At 41.3% G+C, this 25766-nt stretch overlaps 1 long non-coding RNA gene across 1 annotated transcript in view; it reads right to left on the bottom strand.

Moving 5' to 3' along the window:
• LOC138180763 (uncharacterized) overlaps positions 1-25764 on the bottom strand; it is a 186870-nt gene extending 161106 nt beyond the window's left edge. Inside the window, exons 1-3 of the long non-coding RNA XR_011173367.1 lie at positions 25232-25764; positions 24560-24713; positions 24178-24311 (exon numbers count right to left, since the gene is read on the bottom strand). This is a non-coding gene — a long non-coding RNA (uncharacterized LOC138180763). The remainder of the gene's footprint in view (positions 1-24177; positions 24312-24559; positions 24714-25231) is intronic.
• Between the last annotated feature and the right edge of the window lie 2 nt (positions 25765-25766).

Here is a 25766-nt window from a genome sequence, read left to right as displayed (position 1 = left end):
CAAGTTACGCAGCGCGTTCACTGATTTACCAGATAGTTTACATGCACGACGAAATCGTAACCGACCATAACCGAGAAATATACGCTCAGAATATCTATAAAAGTCGTGCATCGCGTCGATTCGACTCGATTCGGCTCGGTTTACCTTTGGCTGGGTGGCTCGTACGATCGCAACGGACTATATCGACACTGTGGATGAGAAACGCGAAAGCACGCCGTATGTAAAAACAGACATTCCACCGTAAAACGTAGCAACGACTTCGCTTTTACGATGGCGCCACGGATGAACCTTCCGCGGTTTAAACGTTCGTTGTTCCTCTTTAATCGGTGAGTCATCGTTTCGCGCTGTTTGTTTCACGCTTGTCTTGCGTTTAAATACGACCAGATAGTTTCGGATTTTCGGTTCCATACGTTTTATTCGCGAGATTCTTGCGGTGCGAGGAGAAACGAGAAGCACGTGCGACTCGATTTAACTCTTTCGAGAACTAATGGCATAATATATCAAAGATAACTTTTAGAAAGACTACTAAATTGTTATAATTTTTCTGACGCCGGAATCTATTCAGATATAGGGTTCTATAATAAATGGAACTGCATATCTCATCTTTAAAATTATGTTTAATCTATTTTCTTCTTTATAGTAAATTATAGACCGTAGTACGTTATACTTCCGTAACCATTGTTAGAAGAAAATCAGTCTCAGAATTATCTTTGGCTTTTTTACATCGAACGAATAAAACGACGTGAATTATGAAAACCATTCAAAATAACAAACTGCAAAGAACGTCCAACAAACTCGGATAGTAACAGAGATGATTACATACAAATCACGCTGTATCCTGTTGAAACGTGTATGAAAAATTACAAATTCCTGGATCTAATTATCCAGTAGATAATCCGTCATCCTACGAGTTGCCGAAGGATCAGACATCTGAATGAAAATATCCGCTAGATTTGACGCAATTCGGTTCGACTAGTCAGCGCACCTTGCAAACTTCTCAGAGATCGGCCGCTCGTGTAGGAATTCTTGGCACGCTGGGAAATATTCTTGGAGAAGGTTATAGACGAGAAACGAAAACATCGACATCGACGCGCGTAAAGATGCAGCTGCTTTGGAAATTGCAATAGGAAATTTTCTGACAGACAGAAGTTCTCAAAGTCGCAAGTTCCGATATCCGATTAAACGATCCATTATACTACGCGTATTATACCAACCCGGCTAGCCGGCAACTCTCTCGTAAAGTTACCGATGATTTAAGAACGACTTCTTCAACTAATTGCCAGTTTAACGTTAAATCGTGCCATCGCGTAAGTGTTCGTAATTCTTTCCAGTGGTCGCACGTGCTCCAATCGAGAACCGACTCGATGCTCAAAGCGAAGAACACGAAAGCCGTCCCCACGTGGAAATAAATCGCAATTACGAGGGAATAAATTCACGTGGCGACGTTCATCGCGTTAATCGTAGCCACGCGAACTTAATCGCCCGTTAAAATTTACATTTTTACGAGCGTTTTCGCTTGTCACGAAACGGCGGATTAAAAATAAAACAAGCAGCCGGAACGGCTAGTCGGATAGTTGGTCGTTCGCTCGTTTGCTTTATCAACCGGTTAACGTGCGTTTCCACGCCTATACGTGACGATCGTCGCTTTTAACAACGTACCGGTTATCGTTAGAAGACCGACCAGTATCGAGAGTTAAACACGAACATTGGATATTTCATGAGACGTAATGTTACTTTGGCCAGAATGCGAAAGCCCAGCAAGACAGGGCGCTTCGTCCCAAAAGCATTTTGTTGTTCGAAGAGATTGCTATGGCGAGATGGTATGACGTAATTACCGGTTGGGCTTTTAGAACGGCAAATTTGCTTCGATGTTTCCTGGAGAGGTCGCCTGGCCTTACCACTTAACTTCTTCCACGGTTAAACAGAGAGCAATCGTCTGAAAGTATCTTCGCAAAGCGTATTCTGTAAAACTTGTAGCTCCTCCACTTTACCTCTTTCAGTCCCAAGGAAAATTCCCATTCAACGAGATTGAAATAATTAATTACACCCTCGTGGCAGCGGAACGTCGGGCCAGAACGATAAAATATGTGCGTCCGACTCGTCAAGCTCGACGGACTATCCAACGAAAATGAATTGCCCGGTTGCGCTACGAGGTAAGACAGTCTCGCTTCGGTACAGTTGCTAAACCTTTGGGTATCGCCGTGGGAGCATTTTAGCAAAAATGGAAGAACGAATGGAGGAGTACGCGAGGATAACCGGAGAGCAACGAACACCCTTCTCCTAACTAAGCGCGCTATTTTGAGCAATCCAGTTAGTTAGCAGGAGTAGCACGTCGAGGGATTTATCTTCGAGCATGGACTGTGGATGGCTTAAGATGGTGGAGGATTCCGCCTCCTTCCGCCTCCTCTTTCGCGGACTTCCTTCACTCACCGGATGAACTTCAATCACACGTAGCCTGCTCGGACCTAGCTGAACCGAGCCGAACCGAGCGGAGATCGTCCGGTAAAGCAGCGTCAGAGGAAAGCTCGCGCTTACCAAACTTCCCATACTATTGCTCTTGTTAGCTCTCCCTATAACCAGTGGCTGGATAATCGTGTCTACATAGCCGCACCTCCTTCCGTTTCTCCGTGTCTCGTCCTCTTACGCCTCGCGGCCTCTCCTGCTCAGACATAACCCTGTACATATGTATTTGCTTTATGTATCTATGAGGTTTGCCGGCGTCATCCCAAGATCACGTAGGATTTCACCTCGTAGATTCGTTATTCCAGCCAATGTAAAGGAAGATTTCGGGGCAACGATTATCGCGGAACAATCGCGTTCCCTACCGAATATACGTATACCGCCTGCAACTACTTCGGAAGTGTCGCTGCCTTTACGTCTACATACGGTCCCAAAGAAAAACAAACGAATAAGTCGAGGGATATCGAGTGCGGTCCTCATCCTTTTAAGCAATCTCTAAAGGCACGTTAGCTGGAGCATCTCCAATGTTTCGGTACTCTCGATACAAAAAAGTTCACAGGGGGACACTGTATCGAAGAGATTTCCACGAGAGGCCTTCAAAGCGACCTCGACAAAGCAAACGACACTTCGATTCGCGGTGATTCCATGATCCGCTACCCACAAAGGTTATCTTTGATGCGTTTCAAACAAAGACGAGCATTGCTCCGAATTTGAGAGAAGAGAGGATCGAATTTATACGTACGTATGCATAGAACGCAGAGGAAAACGTTTCTCTTCGGATATCGGTGCTCGCTTCGTCCGTCGCCGATAAGAACTAGTCGACGCTATCTGTTCGTGAAAATAAGGGCGTGATTCGCGTCCCACCCTCTCGTAATCGGTACTTTTACCACGAACGCGCGAAGGAAAGAGGTTTCGCCGACCGCGAATGGTGCAATGTTTCTCTGGAAATAAATCTGTCTCTTCCCGTGGGACTAAACCGGATTTATTTCCATGGCCGTAACTTTAGTTGCACCGGTGCGTTCATATAGGTCACGCCCGTACGTCTCGATAGTTTGGACGTCGCTTAAATCGCCGCGTCGATACTTGCGACACAAGCGCCGGTTTCGATGGCTCCGGCCGCGATGATCATCCAACCGACGCCTGCTCTTTTAATCCGATCGGTAAACATTCGCGGATCAACGACTCTTTCGACTCGACTTCGCCACCTGATCGACAGTCTGACTATGTAATGGATATTTTCCCTGGAAAAGGGAAACAACCCCTTTCGTTCGTTCGGCCGTAGAACAAATACCTAAACGCGTTGCGTGGCTGACAGTCTGTTTCAACAGGATCATAGGGCAAAAACCATGACTGCCGAAACTTGGAGTTTCTGGCCGATTGCCCGGTTGCGGATCCATGACCGTAACGACGCACAAATGATTTGCGAACACGGCAAAAGGATAGGACGATCGAGCGAGCGGAAAACCAAGTAAAGCACGAGCGAAACGACGGAACGAGAGAGCAAAGGGGAATGGGAAACGTGCACGAGAAACACACTTTCAGGAAGAAACATTCGTCTTAGGAGGTAAGGATTATGTTCGCGAGTGATCTCATGCAAGAACGCTATAAATTGCGTGGCTCGGTGGCGAAAGGGGTTGCCAGCAAATGGCCCTATGAAATGCCCGCAATTTGGGTAATGTGCCGTTGTAACGAGCCCGTGGCTAGCCTCGATTCACCGCGAATAAATAAAGTTCAGAGATGCGGCTGTCCGGCACGCGTTCTTCTACCTTCTTCTCCAACCCTCGAGCAACCCATCTCGACTGTAGCTCGATAAATCAATGAAATTGCCGCGTTTCTCGAATTTATACTTGAGATAATATTCTCGTTTCGGGGATGAGTTACAGTTGCGGCACGTTCGAGATAAGAACCTTTTTTCGCAGACTTACAACGATCCTACCGTTTAACGACCCTCTCCATATTCACCGTTGTGAATGCAAGAAGTGTTTCGTTAGATCACGTTACGCGATATCAGCCGAAGGTGATTTGAAATACGACGGAGGATAGCAGACACTTCCTAGCGAAAATATACGAACGAGTTACTAGCTGTGGCAACGTAAACGTATCGATTAACTCGGACCGGTAGTACGTTAGTATCTATTAGCTTTTGCTCGGTATCGTTAGCTCATGGTAGAACATTAAATCCGAAGATCATGTTTTAATGCATCACCGTTTACCGTTCGGCGTTATTTCGTTTCGCCGTGAAATCCACGGACTGGCGAGATCGTAGCCCGTTAACTGGTGCAAAAATCAAAGCAACGAATCAGTGACCTGGATTTACGAATGTGTTAGTTTCAACGAAAAATCGAAAACACATTGAAATAAAATTTAATCTCTGTCGAGCGAACAATTTGTCGTTCCATCTGCCGCGGATAAACTCGAATATAACTCGTCCAGATATCCACGTAATTTCTCTCGGATACGTCGATAAGTGGCTTAAGTTGTAATGATTAATGCCTCTGTGTGATTAATGTCCTCGACCGAAAGTACCTTAGCAAACACGCTCCTTTGAAGAGCTTAAATTATCCTACGAGAATTTCACGCAAACTACGTTTCCGTCGCATTTGTCGAAAATACTTACAGCGAAACGTAACTTTGTTTATTCGAGATTTATCATCCAAAGCGAATACATTCGAAATGCCCGCCTACCGTAGCCATAAGTAGTCGCTACTATTTTATGTATCGAGAAAACGCCACGAATATCAAGATAAACTAGCGCACCGTCTGCGCATTATTTCAAGAATATCGGCTTGACGTCTTACTTCTTCAAAGTAATGTCTCCCTTCCGGAAATCCTACACACACGCACATATCAATGTACGTACCTGTGTAAACGTATTTTCACCGGCAGACGAGAGTCATACAAAAGTAAGTTGCGCGTGAAACATTAAAAGCTCTACGGGATACGCGTGCAACTAACGCGAATGAGTTTCAAGCATGGCTTGTCAAATGTTACGTTCGTTCGCTGCACGTATCTCCATACGGGACACGTTTAGTAATGCGAATTGAAATAAAGTCATTGGATAGTTGAACGATAAGGTAATCCAAATCGATGGTCGTTGTTGGTCAGGCGGAAACTCGTTAAAGCAAACACGATTGGATCGCGCAACGTGTCCTACGATTGTGCACTGTCGGTGTGTCAAAGCGAAGCGTCATATAACGTTAATGTCGTATCAAAAGCCTTATTGATCTTAATTAAGTGTCTCTACTTAATGGTCGAATATCGATCAGTCTAGGTCTGGTACGCCCCTTCGTGGTGGGTCAACGATCCCTTCTTGCGAATTGCGAATGATCGATGGCGAACGTCATCGGGGACCGACCACCGAGTGATTTATTGGTTTCGATCGGCCACCATAATACGATGTCCCTCGTCCTTTAGGGCACACACTGTCTTCGGGTTCATCCATTTCGAGCCAACTCCCTATCGACGCGACCGTTATATTTATGAATTCTCTATGATGGCTCGCACCTTTCGCAACGTTCACGAGAATATCCTTTGATCGACGATGCAAATTTTTCCTCGAGGAAAAGGAAACTAATCCACCGGTGCTGTTTAGACGCTGCATCAAAATCGTTACTCAGCGTATTCTCGCGGTTATTGGAACGACAGTTCGAGATATCGAAGAGAAACGTTTTAAAGGGTACAAGAGAAAATTCGTTTCTCGCGGAACTTTCCTCGTTTTCCCAACCAACTACGCCGCAGCACTACCTTTTCTTTCAATATCCACAGCATATGCAGCTCGAACCGAGACACTGCGATCCAATTTGCATATCCTAGCGTCTATACGCGTGATACGCGCACCCGAGAATCTAGTCAAAATGTGATAAACGAAGGAAAAGTGGATTTTTCCTGCAAAGAGTCGTGAAACATTTGCCACTGTATCTTCTTACTTTAGCTTCTCAATGAGACATAAAAATTTTACGAAGCAACGTTAATCGAACTCAGAGTAAATATCGATCCGCTTCCTTTTCGTGCTGCTTTAAATCACGGCGGTTCGAGTGCTCGTGAAAATTAAATGAAGAGAAGAAAATGTACGAGGAGAATCGGGCAGAATTGGATACCGAACTCCGGAGTTTGCGAGAGATCGAACAACCAACGAGATACAGTCACTCAAAGTATCGTAATCGTAAGTCCCAGATATCGTTATCAGAGTTCATCTTCTTATCTATCTCGGCTGGGAAAGACAAAGGGACGCGAAAGTAAAAAAAAGACCCGATCCAGTTACGATCTCGAATTTCCTTTCTGCCACCACCGTTACGATATCGCGCCATATGTTACGATCAGTACCATTTTTATCCTTCACCGATATCGATTATTGCTTATACCGTTACCTTCCTAATTCCTCTCCTATTTTCCTTTTTTTCTTTTTTTTTCGATCGATTTACCTTCTCGTCGCTTTCGTTAGTATTTTATGGATCGAATAAAGGAACGCGCACTGGCGGAGAACAATTGCCACGTGATACGATCGGATCGTTTCACTTTCAGAAAAAATCCACGTTTACGTATCATCGATAATTTGTTTTCCCTTTTGGATGAAATAACAGCCAGCGGTTAATTAATCGACGCGTTACATCGAACGAGAGCATACAACGATGACCTAACGGCCTCGGAGTTGGTCTATTTGCACTTTATTAATGCCGATAGATTTGACGCTAATTTCACCGATACCAGCCTCGTTTCTATCTGCAATTCAAATAGGCTACTATACGCCGCGCGTCCACCGCGAGCCTGATCCTAACTCCCGCGACAATACGCGTATTATGTATTTTATATCAGCGGCGGTAATTTATAACGTAATTAATATCGTGTCATCATGCGATATTCGGAAAATAATTATCGCAATGAAGTTCAAAGGCTGACGAGCGCTGCGCTGTGTTCGACATTTGGCGATAGTAATGAGGTAAGCCCGGTGATGATTCATGTGCGGTATCAACGATGAAATTCAGCATGGTTTGACGAGAATTGGTCGCGTGTAAATCAACTGAGACGAATTTCTAACGGGAGGAGAGAAAGGGAAAGAGATATTAGCGAACACCGGGTAAAACTGGTACTACGATGGTCGAGAAAATTGCGGCGTGCAGCCCGCGAATCGGAGCCTGGGCAATAAATTACCCTGAAGCCAAGAAGATCGCGAACCGCTTGAATTTATTCCCGGATTATCGTCAAGTTCCTTTCGAGCATCGTTTTCCTAGTCAGTCCATCGTTTTAGTTTGCTTCTCTGAGTCCGGTTTTTAGATAAAGACGTGCTATTATTAAAATTTGTCGGCGAATGGCAAGAGGGAAAAGGACGTGGAATTTAAGGATCGAAGAGAATCGAATCGGCCGCAGTATGCACATTCAATTTCCCGACGACAGATCGTTCGTGACTCGTATCTGTCGTTCGACCGACCGACCGCCGTTAGCCTCCTTCGTCGTCCATTCATCCCACATCTGCACCGTTTTTCACATTTCGCTAGAATGTCAGTGGAAGTCAGTGGATGTTCTAAAACGGGGAACGACACGAAGCTCCGGAAAGCTACTCGTTTAAATGCCTCTGCAGTCTGTAGGATAGTCTTAAAACTTGATACTGTCTACCACCACTGTGTGATTTTTGTCGTCAGCGATTCTGTCCCCTCGATGTTCGATCATCGTTTATTTCGTATAAAAATTCGTACGCGATCGTAGCAATTTTAATCGCCATAGATTTTACAGACATACTCGGATACACGTACTTCGAATATTTAAATATTAAAATGAACATCGAGGGTAAGAGACTTAAACGCGAAACTTTGAGAAAATTGGAAGGTACGGGCATATTGCGCCTTCGGTTTCTGTGGCCCGCGAGTTTTACGTCGATCGAAAACAAGTTCAGTTTGACAGGAAGGAGGAAGAATTTTCACGATGATTGGCGAAAGGAGAAATTAATCGACAGACGCGAAGCATACTGCGGCGTCCGACTGACAGCTCATTTTCCGCGTCTAACTGGTTCCGCAACTTTTCATAACATTGACGCGAAGGACGGAGTAGCAACGGAGTAGCTGCCTTATCCCGATTCCGTTTATCGATAGGCTAATTAAGGGTCGCGAGATAGCGTTGACGCGCGACTAAGTCACCGGTTCGATCAGACGACCACATAATAGGTAATTAGAGGAGGATCTACCGGCGAAACAACTGCTAATTAACGGAGCTTCCTCGATGCTAGACACGTTCGTGTAGTTGATGGTTCGGCTGCGTTTCACGTACACTTTACCGATCCCGAAAACACGACCAGTCAGCTACACCAGCATCGACCGTCAGCGAATTTCTTTCCGGAATCGTGTTTGGCCTCGCGTTTTACCGATGCGATACGCGACAGCCCAGTTTCCTGCCGCTGTTTCTGATTGCGAAACCGTCCGTCTCATCGCTAATTACTGCATCAATTAGATGCAACGACATCCTCGAGAATCAGAGGCAGCCAGGTGTGTTTAAAGTACGCAATTTTCTCGGCTAACCGAGGGGGAAGGCGCGACGAAATACCAAGAGATGCAGCTCGAGACTCGACGGGCAAAGAGGACCTATGGAGACCTCTGAGGGGGCTCGTTATCCGTGTGTACGAGGTTCAGACAAACAGCCTCATTTGTCACGCGCTGACCTCCCCGCCGACCTTCCTCCTTTCCACCCTTTCTCTTCCCTTCCATTCTCTTCCCTTCCTTTCCCTTACCCAACTCCACTCGCTCTCTCTCTCTCTCTCTCTCTTCTCTTCTTCTCTCCTCTATTCCTTTCTCGTCTCTTCTCGCCGTCTCTTGCCTCGCCTGTGCGTTACTGACAACCCAGTCAGCCGAAACGTCAGCCAACCAAAAACCCCGGACCTTGACGCTTGCTAATTTCATCCCTCGGTCTCTGCTGTCTACGCGTCGAAAAAACCTTTTCAATTCTTGTGTTGGAAGCGAAAACGAAACGCGAGGCGAGACTTCTATCGCTTAAGAAGATGTATCGACAGAATTCCTGAAACTGAAATGAATTCTGGAAAATTCCTGGTGATTGGGATTCCTTGGAAGACATTGACAAAATGTTTACAAATCACTCGGTTTAGCTGTTCTTCGTTTCTTGACTATTGAACTTGATCGATCTACAACGAGTCAAAAATTCGCTGTCTTGTCAATGCTTAGAGAGAAACATCTATCACGACATCGCGTTATTGGATATAACTCGTGCGTTATTTGAAAACTAGAAGCAAAGATAGCAGTATCCTACTGTAGAAAATGATGATACGATGAAACGGGAAAAAACGAGGATCGTTAAAGAAGGAAATGGTAAAAGTGGTTTGATACCGGCACGTGTCTGGCAACCGTCTCTGCTTTTGCCGAGCTTTCGCGGAGAATAATTTCGTTCCTGTGTATGTTCGCGAATCCCTGTGAATCCCCTTTCGAGAGAAGAGAACCGTAGTGGAATACGGAGATACGGTCGTGTTCTCCAGATAGAAAACAACTTTTAATTTCGTCCGGCTCTCTTGATTTTCCGCTCGATTTCGGTTTCGCTTTTATTGAATCGAGCGATTAAAAAAAAATTCCTAACGGCTCGTTCAATATAAATGTAGCCTGTCTAGAGAAGCGAGCCTTGGTCCCATTTTAACGAACAGTCCGTATCGAACAATTACAAGGAAGTAATTTCTTAAGCTCCGAGGAATATTCCAATTAAACTGGAACTCACCTAGCAGCCAATAACGATATTACGTTAAATACCGTCGCCAAGTCGTCAAAGTTGCTATTCATCGAACTCGAGATTCATCCGTGCTATCGACTGAAACGCCAACGAATTCATTTGTAAACCTGCACACTCGTGGAAACTTTCGCCAGGGTAGAAAAGCGGTTCGACGATAATGCTCTATCACCAACTCGCTTTTCCGAGACACTGACCAACCGGAAATTAAAATAACTCTGCATAGCTTGTACCACCTATCGTAAATGTACAGAATGGACCGTTTTATCTGGCAACCCGATAACTCGCTTGTAATTTACATTACGCAGAGAACTATTCCAGCTTGCCTTGCAACTCGAAATATCGCAAATAGAATAGAAACTGCGCGAAACAAATGTTTCCAAAAATCTACGCACCGATCGAGAACATATACGAGAATCCGGTTAAAGTCGATGATCTATTATTAGGTTGTCCGAAATGTTTCTTTCGTTCTATAAGGAATTAATAAACACACAGTGTTTTTTGTTTTATATTAGTTTATCGAATTATGCACGAATATAATAATAGAAATAAAACGAAATGGATCATACTTAATTAATAATGGATAAAATAATATAAAACAGAAATTGTTGTTCATCTATTATCACCTTATGAAACGAAAGAAACTTTTCGGACAACCTAATATATGGTTGCTAAAATCGATACTACGTAATATTAAAATAGTCGATACTGTATGACACTTATTGAATGGTTGAATTGAACGAACGGATAAAAAGTGCGTTCTTTGAGCCGGAATATACTTAAACCTGCTTAAATCTTCGATATTGTCTGCTTAAGTAAGCGACATAAACCGACAGCGAACGTAAAGGCGTTTCGTTTACAAGCAATTTCCTCGTAGTATGTACCTTGAAGCGTCATTAAACGTCAATTTCAACTAAAATGTCTATCGATAATATAGATTTGGAAATCAAACGTAGGAGGTAGACGAGCGTGGCCGACTGATCGATGGCCTGAAATTTCTATAAACGATGCCGCGCCACGAAATCGACGATAGACGGCGATAATGTATTAGGTTCTTAATTAAATTGATTCGATTGGTCGGCAAACATATTTCAAACGCAATCTCGTTTGTGGTAAGCCAGCCACAATAACTTCGATCCATAAATGAACGACGGGAGTGACAAACGTCGGTAATAATACCAGGACGAGTGTATTTTTCAAGTGTCCAACTTTCGTCCGAATCAGATGAATCTGTCGAATCGTGGAATTATTATCGATCGCTATAAATGACAATTAACCCTTAAGCGGATTGAAACCGCAGCATCGCTGCAACTTTAAAGGAAATCTTGCTGTATGTAAACGTATATAGTTGTTTCAAGATTGATCCTCAATTGTCTGTTTATGCCCGTAATACCGTAGGGGAAGATCGGTTTCCATCTATCAATATTGTAAAAATGAATATTAAACAGAACGATCGCATTGTGGGATTTTCGAGGTTCCTGTACGTTTATTTGCGTTTATACGTTTATTGTACAGAACGAAGACTGTGTTTTCAATTGAGAAGCTTGCCAGAGAAAAGGTGCGTAGTAGATCCGACACCGAGTGTATTTTCTACCCAAATATTTCAATTATTACAAAGTTTTTGTTTGCTTTGTAAATATAAAAAGAACAAACGATTCGTTAAAAGGCATTATCACTATACTGTTTAGAACTAATTTCGAATTAATAATAAAATTAGCAAAACTTTTGGCCGGCAGATATATCCAATAAAAAAAGACGAATATTTCAGATTTCTGCAAAATTCAATAAAATTGCGTGTAATATAAACGACACCATTTAAATATAGCACGTAGCGACCTTTTGCGATAAATAGCTAACGTACACTGTGCATTGTAAAGTATCATTAAATAAATTGACCGAATAACTGAAAATGTAATAATAATAATAGCACGAAACGAGCGAATCGTTACAAAAACATGCATGCAGCCACGTGACATTTCGGAAATACGATTACGTGTTAAATAAAAACTGAAAATTCACTTAATGGATTAAGCTACTGTGGAAAAACATAATTTAATTGGTGGGATTTTGGCTGCGTTAAATATTTGCTGTAGGAAATAAAGACGAGTGAGGCGTTATTTCGATTTACGATAATAAACATGCATATCGAAGTAATCAACGGAACAAAGATCACCGCAATTAAAGCGATAGAATCGATAATGCGATTATAAAGAGTGACGCGTTTACAGCACGATTATGCCACATTATTATCGATTGTAAACAATGCTTGGCATTAAACTATATCGAGATTTATGAATCGATTATCGTACACGTTACTCACGGTACATCCTCCCTTTTATTAGTTATTATTTGTTCTCCGTTAATTTATTTATCTCGACCATTACGACGTAATGGAATTGAAGTTTAGCAAAGGCAAATTGTCCAAATACCAATTGCGCGCACGCTCGCATAACGACAGTTGAAATTGAGATTTTATTGACGCCAGCCAGTACGATAATCTGGATCGCATTTACGTTAATCTATGCGAGCGATGATGTAACGATCGTCGATGGTCTATCCTTCCTCCATTTCCTCTGCTATACGCTGTATTTCCTTTATCCGGAAATCAAATTTGAAATACCTACATGAAATTTTGACATATTTCGCCTACTCAGCCGATCTTTTCTACACGATTTCTTTTGTTACATAAATTATTGTTCCCAGATGTAGAAATACGATGTAGTTACTTTCCGTTACATTTCCTTCGATTTTACAAATATTTTAGGAGACAGTGTAACGAAAACTCGCATCTGGTGCTCACTGATTTTCACAAAAACAGACCTAGCTCCGATACCAATCTAATCGATAGCATCTTTTTAGATTATTTTTGCCACCCTAGTAATCCATCCTTTCGAACGATATGAAAAGATTTATGCGATTCTATCATCGTATAAATAGCGTCTCTTGTGAATATGAAAATAAAGAATTAGCAAAAGATATTCTTTTGTATCGTACGGTTCTACTTTGTACGTGATTAAAGTCCTATTTGAGAAAACGATATTTCACGTGCATCAACCTAATAGGTAGATCGCGGCCGATACATTACTCCGCGATATGTTACTCAACATTATGCAGCATCGATATTCTGATTACCCATTAATCCCACGATACATCATTCGATGATTTCAGAGTGCGAACCGTCCAATGTACGTAAGCCATCGAACCGTTACGCGTTCAACTTGAAACATTAGCCTTCGAGTTATTAGCCAAATGGAATAAGCAGCATCGAGTATAGGTTGCTATTTAACCTACGGTAACAGAGTTAACGTCGATTCTAAGCCAAGTTGGCATTTTTCTCCGCGTTCCTGGAAAATGCCTGGTACCGACAACTTGGCCGGATTTCCCGATACTAAGTTACAGCGTAACGGTGAAACGAATTATTTTGACGCGGGTGAAATAACGTTAATTGGGCGGCTGGTGAAAAAGTTGACGCGAAATTAGCAAGGCCAGACGAAATTAGACTGGTAACTTTCTTCTCTTTCGGATATCTCATTAAAATTGTTTAGTGCTTGCCAACTCTCGCAACGATATTACGGCCACCTCGTTAGCCGGTAGAATGGATAGCTACGTCGATGTACAATGACATTATACCCCGGAGAACCACAGCCCTGTTAAATAAAGCTCGCTTATGTTTTGACAAACTCAAGTACTCGAAATGAATAAGCCGCGAGAAATTAAAACGAACAAAGTTGCGAGTTGGCGCAAAAATGTCATACTTTCTAAAAACGTTGTCGAATAGAAAGCTGAAATTAATTTTAATCTGGCAGCCTTTGATTAAAACCTTTTCTTCTTCCATGTACGAACATTCGCCAACAATCCTCTGACCCCGTCGAACATTCGAGAAATCAATTTTCCTTACGCTATTCCGGCAGCGAAAAAACTTGTTCATAACGTATTTTAACTTTCTACCGCTCAACCGTCTTTGATCTGACGATACTTTACAGTGGCACTTACGGTGGCTTGGAACCTGTCAAGAATTTATAAATACCGTTACCTTGAAAATTTCCGTGGTAGTACGAGACGATTCCAATTCTCGGAGATACCATATTTGACTATATAAAGTAAATTTCATTATATGCACGCGATAAAAACTTTTCTTGTTTCAGACTACTTTATATTCTAACATTTTTTCAGAAATTTCAAGTGAACTTTCGAGAGATGGTAATTTTTGTACACGTTTCACACACTGTTCTATGTATCCTGCGTCATCCGAGGATTACATTACGCAAAGTTGAAGTTGCCACAAAATGATTATTTCGTGAATAAATTAGAAAAGACAAAAAATAGTAGAAATTTGTAAACTTACACGAATATAAGAGTGACCGATAATTATACTCGTGATTTATACATATGAATATGTAGTATCGTAGACGAAAGGCGTAAGAGATATCGGGCGAACCATAAACAATGTCGCGAGAAAGCCCAAGTGCCGACAGGCCCAACAATGATCCTTCGTTGGTCCTTCGATCGAATAGTTACGCGGAAAAGGCCCGCTAAGAGAAAAGACAAGGGGATGCTAAGGGAGAAAGACGAATTAATGGTCAGTGTTAGTTGAAAAGTCGGAGAGAGTGTAAATCGAGAAGTCAAAGAGTGCGAATTGAGTTGTCGAGAGAGTGTGGATCGCGTGAGAGAGAGAGAGAGAGAGAGCGCGTTGGAACCGTGGTGACGAGAGTTGCAAATTAATTATTTGGTTGTCTTAATTATAGTACGTCGTTGTATTTAGTTGACGTTAAACAACCATCGTTTCCTGTTTAACCAACATCTCTTTAATTCATTTTAAATAAACTAATTGTAGTAAAGATCCTACATATATATTATAAGCGAAATTAAGCGTTAACTGAAATTAGATGTAGAAGGAAACGAGTCGGCCATTGCAAGAACGTGGTCGATTCTTTCTTCTCCTTTTCTTTTTTTTTTTTGTGGGAACTATTAACAGCTCGAAGAAGTTCATGAAAGTAAAACACGACTTGCCGTCGTTATGAAAGGGGCGCATGGCATTAGCATATCATCGGCCTTGTGCGCGGTATATCTCCATGATAGAGCGCATCAAATATCGGTCGACCGACGCGACGAGATTGATGGAATTTTCGAATCTCTTTTACTTCGAGTCTCTCTTTCTAGAAACCACTTTAAACTCGAGATTAAAATGTCCGATACGAGAACCGATAAAGATCGTTCGTTACGTATTGGCGAAACTTTCGTTTAAACTAGTTAATCGAGTGACCGTTCGAGGGAAAACATTAATGCGAATCGAAAGAAAATATAAAATCGTGAAATCAATCATATTTATGGAGAACTGATAGAAGAAATGGAAGCTCTCGGTTTTTTATGACAAAATGCAAGAGAAAGAAACGAGATGTTGGGTGTTTGGGTGAAAAATCGACGAAGGAAGGTCCTGGTATCGAAAAACGCGACGCGTTAGGTCGTTGAACGAAAGTAATTCTTGTATATTTGCCTGTAAAATATGAATCCGTGCACTCAACACGATGACGCAAACACTTCGCGAGGAATCGGGAAAGAAAAGAGCCACGAACGGGAAACAATGAAACCGCCAGCGTTCGAAGAGCTTTCCCGACATTGCAGCCTTCGTGTCCAGAAGAAATTTTCCAGAGAAAAGCAACGATCCTGTCCCGTCGACCCTTGTCTCGTTTAAACTTCCCAATCCCCTCTTCAGAAATAGTAACAGTTCTTGCTCATCTACATGCTGCTTTCCCTACTTTCTTTCCCTTTATCTCCGAGTCGCGTCTTCTATTTTCAGCAGTAGGGAATGAAAAATATTAAGCGGACCGTGTTGTTTGCCCGCCTCGGGGTTCGCGTGCCAGCTGAATTCCTTGCTCGTACATTACATGTTATGGCAGAATGTAGTTTAAAGGACAAAGTGAAAACCCGGCGTTACCAGAATCGCGAAGCATGTTCCTAAAGAAAATTGCATGCAATTTTCCCGAGTAGACGTTCTTATGTTAATGAGTTGAAAGGGTAGACGCGCAAACTAACAGTCACGATACTTTGGAGTGGCGTGTCGTTGGAATAAACGCGTCGCTTCAGACACAAGAAAAAAAGGACGAGACGAAAGAAAAAGAGAGAGAAGGTAGTGAAGCTGAAGCGATTATACGCGTACTCGATGTAACGACTTAAACGAACTCCAAGCAGACCGTTTAATTCATCAAATTAATCGGCCAATTATACGAGAAATTGCGTTAGCTTGAAAAGTTTCCGAGAAGAGTGGCGAGACCCTCGCGAAGAATTTCATTTAAAAACCGATAATTCGATTGTAGTCGGTGCCCCGAACTTTGATCGCACGGTAAAAAGTGTAACAAAGTGGATTTCACTAACAGATATCGTTCGTTCTTTAAGTCCGTGGAAAGGTAGCGCGATTAAAAATTAGTTTCGTCGCGAGGCGGGTGGGGGTGACCCAAAACCAACTAAAAAAAAAATAAAACCAACTATATCCTATGATATAAATTTTAATTAAACACGCCTCTTAATATGGAGGAGCTTCAGAGATATTCCAGTAAAGCTAATTTAATTAATACTTTATATACATTGCAAGTTGACCGCGAAAGCTGAGCACGGGAAATTATCGCAAAAAGGATACAGCCTGCTTTCAAACGAGTATTATACAGTAGTACATTCGCGCAGATTAGTACGTCGAAAGCTAGCGTGGCACGTAATTTGGCTGCACGCCGGACTGATTCCGTACGTTTCAGATCGATCGATACGGCCTTCTATCTCGATTAGCCTTCACGCAACATATTCGCTTCGATCACGTTGCCAGTCTCACCGGAAATATTATACGAGTTGGTAATTCGCGTCGAAAGACAGGAAGTCATTTGCAGCAACGAGCGATTTCGCCCTCTGTTTAACGATTAATTTCCCAATTAGAATTCTAAACTCGAGAAGTCAAAGTCCAACTGGAGAATTTCATCGCTTTTCTTTCGCAATTTTCGATCGATCGGAAATTTCAATTGCCAAACTTAATAATCGAACGTCAACGCGAAACGAATAACAAACGTTCGCTGACGTGAAACGCACGTGTATGTGTACGTATCTCAATTACCGATCGCAACTTGCTTCAGTCGTCTGGGCAGAATGGCGACCGACGAACAAACCTCGAGATTATAGAAGGCAAAAGGCGCGGCGCGTTCGAGCACGACGCCGAAAAATAATCGATAAATCGAAAATAACATGACGGATAACCGATGCGTCTGTCCGCGATGCCTTCATCCATCGTGTCCTCTACCGTACGCGGAACCACCGTACGACGAAGTGGCGCACGAAATCGACAACAACTTCATATCCGTGAAAATACCGAAAAACAGAGGGAAATTTGAACCCGAAGGTACACGGCAGCAACAAGACAAATCGAGCTTCGACTTTAATTGCGCGGATTCCGAAGGTACACTGCGGCTGTCCTTTGTCCTTTTCTTCCTTTATTTCGTCCAATATCTATTCAGAGGTACACGCGTACGGGTACGTGTTGGATAGTAGAGCGTGTGTTGCACAGGTGAAAAATGCAAGCCAGGCTGTACGAAAGTGCACGTGATACCGGATCAGAATCCACCGGCGAGAAAGCCCGAGGAAGAGATACTTTCGTTGAAGGCTATAAGGCACATTATGCCAAACGACAACCTAAAGAACACTCTTGAAATTGAATTTAAGGCGCCGCGAAATTACATTCCTCTGCCAGAACTCGGACCAACTCCTCCCATAATTGTGCCGAAGCAGCCTATTTGGAGAAGGGGTAAGGCCACGCGCAAAAGGAACAAGTAAGGTTCGCCATGAGAGAACGCAATTACGCTTCGTGCGCTACTTGGAGTCACCCGAGAACATTTGCAGCTCGAGTAGGAAAAAGTAAGACAAAGATACATACGTGCATATATACAGGATGGTTAATAACTGGTGGTACAAGCGGTGGTGGAGGTGATTCTACGCGAAAAAAGAAGTCGAAAATATAGAATAAAAATTTTTTTTTTAATTTTTCCATCGAGACAACGATCTACAGTGAGATCCGTTGTAACGAGACGCGATAAAGTGCACGCGTACCGAGCGAAAATTCAAAGTCGATTTTCTCGAAAACAAAGCCTCAAACGAAAAATTTTTATTCTATATTTTCGACTTATTTTTTCGCGTAGAATCACCCTCTTTCCGCTTGTACCACCAGTTACCAACCACCCTGTATATATATGTACGTGTAAGTATATAGATATATGTAGGTGTAAAGGGATGAGTAACGTAGGTAGACATTTGGTCTATTAGGATCGACGCACCGAATGAAACAAGATATGCCTCGATCGTGCCTGGTTTTTTTTTAGGTAAACGAGGTTTACCTCGACGGTGGGATACGTTTGGCAGAAAATCGGCCCTCTTTAGGGATTTACGAGTGACACGAAACTAAAGCGTTCGCCACTTTGTCGTAAACGCAAGGCCAGAACCGGGAGACCGAATAATGGAACGATAAATCACTAGCATTATATTCTTGCGCATCTTGGGAAACGATAAATCATACGGCGCACCGAAGGCATACGGACGCGCCGGTATTAAACGTTTTCGGAGCCATTGTCTTGCCTGCTGGCAACGGGGATCTTTTTAAGTCCTACATTGCGTCTCATCCGCTTCAATGAATCACAGGTATCCACGATTAAACAGTACCGCTTCGACTTTAAGCTGCGGACGACACCGGTGTACAAGCTAAAAGCAAATCAGCGTAACGCTAACTGCGCACGCGAGAGCAACGAAAAACCTGTAAATCTCGGTGGCAGGCGTTGAATTTCGAGGGAAGTTCGTTTCAATTACGATAATGGCCACGGCAAAACCATTACGAGATAGAGAGCGTCTTGCCTCTTCGCTGGAATTCGGTTTGATTAACAACCTTAACACAGAAGATTCGCGATAATAGGTCGTTAAAGTTTATCTACGATCCACGGGTAAACGAAGTACCAGCACGGATGCTTGTTTTTACGGGGACGTATATTTGCGTGGAACATGCGGATGTAACATCGGCGGGCAAGGAACAATGCAGATGCAGGGGAAATGGAACAATCGCGTTCGACGAAAGTTTCATGGAAATTCAGCGATTACGATGTCGGAACACGACGTTTCTCAATGGATTCGAAATATACTCCGAGAACAAAGCGAATCGAACCCTTGTAAAAGTTGGCAACGACAGATACAATAGTGCGTGCCCGAGTGCATACGTACGCTGTTTTTTTCCATGCATCCACGTGTTGCTATACAAATTTCCAACGAATTTCAAAAGAGAGATGTACGAAATATACGCACAGTTGACGGAAGTAAAATTTCATCGTGGCACGTATCGAACGTATCTACGTCATGCAGCGCGTGAATAAAATACGCTCTTTTCAGAGTGCATCAACGAGAACCGAAATAAAAATGTTTGCACGCTCCTCCACGAGTCCCGTGTTTCGCTTAATGAAAATTTTCCCAATGCCGTAATATATTCTCCATCGAGGAACAAACACGCGAGATCGATGACGATCATTATTATGTCCTTGAAAAACCTACATCCAAACGAACTCTTAATCTACGCCGTTGCCGATTAATTCCAAATTATCAGCAATTTCGGGCTAGAAAATTCGTTATCGCGTTTAACGAGACCTCCTCGATCGTCGCGTAACTAGCTTATCATCGAACCTACTCGTTCGGCAAATCTCGTGAGATTGCAATTTACACGGCCAACGTATCGATGTTAAACCGGTGCAGATGTATTGCTGTTTACTAGCGGTCTTACTAAGGAACAGCGACATAACGATCTTGCGTTTCGATGGTCTCGTTATTCCGACGCTCGACGCTCCGATTCCAGCCAATTTTCCTCCGCTACTGCTCCCGATTATCCTTCGAAATTAAACCGAAATCGCGTTTCCTTTGCGCTTTGTATCCCGGTTAAACAGCTTAATTACGCATCAACGAGTGTCAAATGATACCCCAGAATGGTTGTTCTCTACCAAATTGCGAGTGAACGAATACGATTCCTTGCAAAGACAACTTCTTGCGCAACAGCGATTGAGAATCCACGGGCAACGTTTGAAAGGAAAATTAGCGTAATTTACGGAGAAACCGATTGAAAAACCAGCTAGGATTCTCCTTCGTCTCAAAATCCGTCTCTCTGTCCGTGCTCCCCTTTATAAATATTTATTATGCGCAAACAAGAACGAGAAATCCTGGTAGAAACCACGCACCGAATTCGATCGTGAAAGCATTTGCTTGTACTTTAAACGATCTTCCTCGGTATACCGTATAATTCAATAAAATTTGAATTTATCGTTAACGCTGCATTTCACGCGGCCCGAACTAGGAAGCGAAAGGCTCCTGTAGTCTCGATCTTTCGTTATTAGCAACGAACACGTTCACTCGAAACTTAATCGATACACGAAAAAAGATGCCGATCGAAATGAAAGATCGGTAGCTATACGTGGACGAAAAGCAAAGATTTGCGAAGGTTGGAACGTCGAGAATAGAGAGAAACGAAAGAATATCCGATCCGTTGTATTCGTCGGGTCGCGCGATAACCAACTTTATCCGGACACGAGATTTCTCGCGGAAAATACACGACCCACTGATTCTGCGGCGTGCCGGGAATACGTTGAACCGGGGCTGAATTGACGTTTGACCAGCCCGTAGGCGATACGAAAATATACCGTAAATACGCTCCACTCTTACCCTCCCAACACCAGCCCTCTACTTCCTCTATTTTATTTCTTTCTTCCTTTTTTCCACCTTCCGCTATACACCGAGTTCGCTACGTGCCTTGGAAGAACGTTACCGCATTGCGTGACCCGTTTTTTCCGATCAAATCTCCGCCCTATGGTTAAACACGCGATAATTATCAACAACCTACAGAAAGCCTGATTTCTCCCTAAGCTCTTCCTAATTTACTAATTTAATTTAATTTAATTCCTAATTTCCTAATTTAATTTAATTCCTCTAATCTATTCTTTTCATCTGTCGATTCTAAAAATCTTGTTATACGTAGTATACTGGTGTACTATGACGGACAAATTGCCATTTAATTCGAGTGTAAAGACTATCTTGGAATCTAGCGATGATATTATCCAGCTGGTGAAATCAGCACCGGGCCAACATCGGCAATTTTGCCGGCCAAACGCGAGACTACGCGATAGCAGCAACGAGCTTCGGTAAACAGATTAAACGCGCGTTCGACGAGTCACGCAGGTGAGCACCAATTGCGTTCATTATTAACGTAATCAGGTGCACCTGAGCCGCGCATGAATACGTTGCAACGCGACCAGTTTACGCTAACGGTTGCGAAAGGTATCGATATCGTTGGGAACGCGCGCGAACCAACGCGATGATTCGCACGCTCCATTACCGTAATTTCCCCGTGAAAGCAAAAAGGGACGAGCCTCGATCCTCCGCAAAGTAGTCTACCAACGACGATACTAAGATTGTACAGAATCGTGGAAATGATCGAATCTCGTTCCAATTTTCCATCGTTCGCGCACAAACCGAAAAGAACGGAAATTCGATGAAAATTGTAAAAGAATCGCAGCAGAGATGTAAGCAGATGGAAGAAGGTTCTTTCGTTCTATCGGGACCAAGCATCGTCTGAAGAAATTTTGGTTGAAAATTTGCCAGAAGAAGGTGTAGGATCTAGGATCCTACGTTCGCACAATGTTATAGTGGCTCCTATTTTCGCCTCTCGTCCTTCGTCTTCTCCACATCCTTTACGATTTCGTCGTCGCTTCTAACGGCTAGAGAAACAGGGCCGAAAAGACGGTACGGTGAAACAGAGGGAGAGGAAAGTTCTAAGCACGAGGCTACATTTGCATTTCTCGACACTTAGGTCCGAGCGGCGCACCGACGTTATGCAAATCTTAATTCGCCTCAGTAGAAAACTCGTAAAATTACCGAGCTTTTCCGCAATAAAGCCTCGAATAACTTGCACGCCTTTGATCCTTGCCCATCTAGGCCACGGTGTCTACCATCTTTCCAGGAAAGTAATTCCACGATTATCGTCTGACGATAGATGACGATCGTCGTTTGCGAATCAACTGTTAATGGCTATCGTTTGATATCAAAACGAAATTGCAGAACCACGCGTCGAGGATTCGCGTTCAACCGTCCATTTGTAAATTCGATCTTCGTATTTCGACGTTAGCTAATTGATAGCCGCGATGCAAGGAACCATGATATTTGATCACCGCTTAATTAAACTACGCGATGCCGACGTAAAACTCATTAACAATATTGCACAAGTTGTAACCAACGGAATCCTACGTAACGATAAAACCAATATATATAGTATATTAAATGCGTAGTTTTTCATCAAAAGCAAATGCGTGATAACATTCGTTATGCAGTTCCGATTTATCAAATAACGTTGAAACGATGAAAGATAAAACAATGACACGAGAATATGCTATCGGGTTTCGTTAAATTTCGAAATACGAGAAAACTGTGAAATATAAATAATTTTTCCACGTGTGATATAGAATGTTTTAAAAAAAAGGTAGAACGGGATAACGTTCGTTTCTAACGAATTTGTTATTAATTTATAATATTTTCGCAGTTATAACTTTCGAACATACGACTCGGTTAACTGATTTTCCGGAAAAGATTCGAGATTTTTAACTAAATTAAATGAAATTGATTAAATAACATACGGGGAAACAAAAATCGCTTTGTTACAATGGTGAATATAACAGATTATAAATACAATTTTGTTATTTTTAATCTTCGAGATATCCTCCCAAGTGCTCTAATATATCGTAAATACATACATACGTATAGATATAGAATATCTAATACGAGTTTATGCACTTGAAAAAGTTCGTGTTAAACGTACTATTATCGACGTTGTAACAAAGATTAAGGAAACGTGCAAGAATCAAGTCTCGCGGTAACAAACGCGAAATAGGGCCGTTTTGGACAATGGTATGATGCACGTTTTACGCGTATATGAACTTACCGAGTAGCTCATTTAACGCCGAGATATCTCGAATAATGGTGACACAAAATATTTCAACCAGAACATTTACGCTATTACGTTCAGTGTTAAAGTTTATTACCTTCAACCCAGGAATTCGAGGAAAGCTTCGCTTTATTAACACGTAAGAATACTGCTATGTTAGTTTTTCTTTGATAGAATTTCCAAAGATATACGAGATAATTTAATGGAATATTTTCGTACACTAAACTTGTGAAATATAATTTTCGAACACAAATATTAACACAGTCAAAAGCTATTACATTTAGTTAACCATCGTGTTAACACCATATTGCGGTAAAAAGGATAAAAGATATTTATCCAGGTATAACGTAACGAGCAAAGTGGGAACTAAGTTATCGACTGATAGTTCCTTCCATATCCTTAGGAGATAAGTACAGATCGCGGAAAATCTATTTTACTTGCACTTCGAATAAGATATGATATGGAACAACGAATTATTATTATTCCTGTACTTCGTTGGTACTGGTATTTTATAAGATTTCATGTAAAGTGTTTTAAGCAAATGCAATGGGTGTAATATATTTAATCCAACCACTGAAGTTATAATTGAGAATAAAATTTTAAAGTGCTGCAGATAATATTATTTAAATTGTGTACGTAATTATTTGAGATTAGATTTAAATTTAAAGACGTAAATTATTGTATATAAATTGAATTTACATATGTAGATAATCATAAAAGATCATAGTAAAAATGATTATAAAAATAGATTAAAACAAAGTTACACAAATAGTGTACCTAATAGATATATTCGACCTAATAGAGTGATTTATGTAATCGTTTTTATTTTCACCTTAGTGTTCTAACCAAGCTTTATTAAAATTTGAAATAATTTATATTTTATAATTTAATTGTATTACATATAGACTATTTGTATATGAATAATTTATGTATGTATAGTATATATATTGCGTATTCTTTAAGTATGTACTTGTTGCTCATGGTCCAATAAAAAACTAATATAAATGCGTACTTACGTCTGCCTTTGTTGTAATAAATCAAGCGTTGTCAAATCTGTATTCAAAATGATCAAATTAACTATTCGTCGTTCGTAATGTGTATACTGCAAATCCCCATTCTTTCGAAGCCATTATTGCAATCAGCCAATGATCTGTACAAAAAAAAACCAAACATTTAAAGTAAATATGTAAAATTAAAACCAATTGTATTAAAATAAAGCAATAACTAAGCTAAAATTCTGTCTCAAAAACTCATAATAATACAAAACTATTAGTAGTATTGAATATCAAATAAGAGACCGACGAAATCCAAACACAAAAATGTACGATAGGAATTATACAGTTTCTTTATAATAGTATTTAACAAATGATTAAATAAATACGTGATAATGAAACAAACCTAATACTAGATTGCAAACAAAGATAGAATTACTCGGAGAATACTATCAGGTATTTCGTAGTAAAAATGACTTCAAAAAGCGTGATACTTCTTGACGTCTCGATTTTCGACAGCAGAGTGGTGTCTCGCGCCGTAGTGTCGCCTAGCTGCTTTCCTATTGGTTGGAACAGAATGGTTTCTCGTTTGATTGAAGCAGCGCGCAAATTCGAAATATTGTGCACCGTGAAAACTTCCTCGATTAACAAAATTTGGCAACCTCGGATCAAATAGCCGTAAGAAATTTGTAGTGTTTTGTTTCTTGCTCGACATAAGACGTACACGAATAAACAATTATTTGGAAAAGTCAAGTGTTCCAGCAATTATTATAATAATATTATATAACTGTGGCTATATTATCTATATAATATGTATATATAATATGATACAATGTCAAATAATATAACAATACAAAATTGTGAAAATTTAAAACAAGATTTTTCAATAGTGGAATATAAATTTGGATTTGAATTCAAAAATTTGAAATTGAATTAAAAATTTCTGTGCTTCATCTCTAAGGTTACCTACGAACGGTAAGTAGCATATATTTCTTTCCTTCAGTTCTCAGTTACACTGTAAAATTGTCACAATACATAATATCTCACCCATTTTTGATGCACAATTTTTACAAATTACCATAATAATACAGGTTGATCAACTGATCGTTATCATTTTACACGTTTTACTTTCACAAATCAAGCGCAACAATAGCGACTTCTAAAATTCAAATGGTCCATTATAAAACTATATTTGCAACTAAGAGTTACAAGAATTATAAAACCAATTATTACGCGGCATTTGACTAAACTAATTTAAGATACTCCGAAAAGAATAAGATCACTAAAATATTTCAATTCAGGTTTCGTGTTTGGAACTATTAAAACTTTTCAATAAATTCATCTACCCTGCTTTTCGAAGCGATTAAATAGAGGACGCACAAGGCAAAATCGCAAGTCTACAGCTGTTTTTTGATTGGGCGAAGGAGAAACTTTAATTTTTCTATCGAGTCTACTTTGTAAGGAAGCCGATCGTACTTCCTTTCTCAAAATCGAGTTCGTTGAATCCAAATTTTACATTTGATAACATATTCGTAACAAAAACCAAGATCTAATGCGAATGATTGAACTCTTTATCTTTCTTGATATAATAAAAGTTTGATTATCCCTTGATC

The sequence above is a fragment of the Bombus flavifrons genome, chromosome 6, assembly GCF_040668555.2.
Source record: "Bombus flavifrons isolate JBK064 chromosome 6, iyBomFlav1_principal, whole genome shotgun sequence".
NCBI lineage: Eukaryota > Metazoa > Arthropoda > Insecta > Hymenoptera > Apidae > Bombus > Bombus flavifrons.
This window is presented reverse-complemented; position numbering and strand designations above follow the sequence as displayed.